This window comes from Hippocampus guttulatus, unplaced genomic scaffold (assembly GCF_054856545.1).
Source record: "Hippocampus guttulatus isolate MCC_2025c unplaced genomic scaffold, RoL_Hgut_1.0 HiC_scaffold_43, whole genome shotgun sequence".
Lineage (NCBI taxonomy): Eukaryota > Metazoa > Chordata > Actinopteri > Syngnathiformes > Syngnathidae > Hippocampus > Hippocampus guttulatus.
Genome location: NW_028233902.1, coordinates 22,501 through 25,000, shown reverse-complemented (window position 1 = coordinate 25,000; position 2,500 = coordinate 22,501). Strand labels below are relative to the sequence as shown.

Here is a 2,500-nt window from a genome sequence, read left to right as displayed (position 1 = left end):
AAAATGGTGCGTGGTGCCGGCGACAGAAGGGATACGTTCTCCCAGATCGCTCGGACTCTTGGCGGAGGAGTCACTGTCGGTCAAATCAGGGCCAAATGGGTCCATTTATGCCTGTCTAAGATGGTGGGGGATACCCCTGAACGAACTAAGTGGCCGGGTCTTGAAGGGGGCCCCCTGCAGAGTCCCGATGCGCCTTGGACCCCCCAGGACCTCGTCAGAGGACGCTTTGCGGACAAGATGGCAGAAACGGTGGCCGACCACGGCTGCATGGATGCGGTGATAACACTGTCGAAAGCAATGAATGCAAAGGCAATGGACCTTGGAAGCGATCGTGTTGCCCAGCGAATGTCACCTATTGCACCAAGGACGAAGAGTGTTAGTGGTCGGTCAGATGGTTTAGGTCCAAAGATGCACCGACGCCTAACCTCCAAAGCGAGAAGGATGGGGAGAGTCAACAGATTTAAGTCCCAACAGGATCTCTTTGCCAAGGATCCGGGGATGCTGGCTAAACTAATATTGGATGGGAAAACCGAGGTGAAGTGCGGGATACCCATGAGTGCCCTATTCACGACATTCAGTGGGAGATGGCAGAAAGAAAATGAATACAAGGGCCTGCAAAGGTTCAGGTCGAAAGGGAACATCATCAATGAGGGGCTCTACATGCCCATATTGCCCGGAGAAGTAACGAGTAACCTCTTCAAGATGAAAAACGGCACTGTGCCGGGGCCGGACGGCATTACGAAAAAGGACCTGTTGGTCCGGGATGCAAGTGGTGAAAGCTTGGCGATTGAATATACGAGATGGCTATTGGGAGGTTCCATACCGAAGGGAGTCAAAGAATGCTACACGAGCTTGCTGCCTAAATCCACGAACCCCGATGACCTAGGGGATGTGTCGAACTGGAGGCCGGTGACGATTGGATCCATGCTCCTACGTCTATACTCAAGAATACTATCTATGCGAATGGTTAAAGCATGTCCGATTAACCCCAGGCAAAGGGGGTTTCTAGCGGAAGTCAATGGGTGCGCTGAAAACTTGCTGGTTTTGGACAGGATAATCACGACTTCGAGGTCTCAAGGGAAACCACTGGCAGTGGTGTTCATAGACTTCGCCAAGGCCTTTGACTCCGTCGCGCATGCCCACATCATTGATGTGCTGAGAAGGAGAAAGATGGACCGACACTTCCGAGACATAATCAAGGACAGTTATGTCGACTGCGTAACCCGTCTCAAGTGCGGGAAAGTTGTGTCCGATGCGATCCAGTTGAAGGTGGGCGTGAAACAGGGTGATCCAATGTCCCCATTGCTGTTCAACTTGGCCATGGATCCCTTGATCCAAACGATGGAATGTACAGACTGGGGACTCGGCAGGAATGGGAAGAGGATGGCTGCACTGGCATTTGCTGACGACTTGGTATTGGTGAGCGGATCGAGGCAAGGCATGGACAACCTGTTGGGAATGTTGGAACAATTTTGCGGCAATACTGGATTGAGTATCCAACCCAGAAAATGTCACGGATTCATGTATGAAAATGGGATGATTAACGCATGCAAACCTTGGAAGGTCAATGGCCAAGTGATCAATATGGTTGGTCCAGGTTGCACGGTAAAATACCTAGGGGTTCAGCTCGGCCCGGATAGGGGCATAGTCCCCCCTGACCTCATGGATGAGATGGCAAAATGGCTAATATGTATCAAGAAGGCGGACCTGAAGCCATCGCAAAGGCTCCGGATGCTCAGTACATATACGATACCGAGGATTATCTACAGGGCGGCGCTCGGCAAACTGCCAACAACCTATTTGGCCGAACTGGACAGGCTGATTAGGAAGGCCCTGAAAGATTGGCTGCACCTGGCCAAGATGACGAACAATGGGCTACTGTACTCCAGGACGCGTGATGGTGGGCTGGGCGTTACCAGATTGGAAAAGTCAGTGCCATGCATAAGGCTAAAATGCATATGGAAGATGTGTTGGAGCGATGACGAATGGACAAGATGCACCGCGAAGGAGATTGTTGGCCTCCCCGAATGGAACGCTCTATGGAAGGCCGCGGGAGGCAAGGCGGAGGATACACCGGTCATTACTGATACGGGGGAATGTGTAAGAGCGGGAGCGACGCCGGTCAAACTCTTGGTGCCTGATTGGAGAAGCGAAGAGAATCGTGCATGGGAGAGCAAGGGCATGCACAGGAAAGGAGTGGCGATGTTCAGGAATGACAAGATAAGCAACTCGTGGCTCCGGGACCCACAAAGCGTGGCGTTTACACAAAAGCAGTTCCTGATGGGAGTGGCGATGAGAGCGGGCATTGCACCGATAAAGGAAGGAGGAATTGGAGGCAAGTTGGCTGTACCGCTGCGGTGCAGAGGATGCTTGGCGAAACATGAATCACTGTCCCACATTCTCGGTCAGTGCGAATTTGTCAAGAGGAACATCATCAAGAGACACAACAAGATTTGTGAGGACCTCCAAAGAGAGATGGTGCGATGGAAATGGGAGGTGT

General features: G+C 52.1%; 1 pseudogene; it reads left to right on the top strand.

Annotated features, from left to right (window-relative positions):
• LOC147184988 (28S ribosomal RNA) overlaps nucleotides 1-2,500 on the top strand; it is a 9,085-nt pseudogene that overhangs the window by 3,952 nt on the left and 2,633 nt on the right.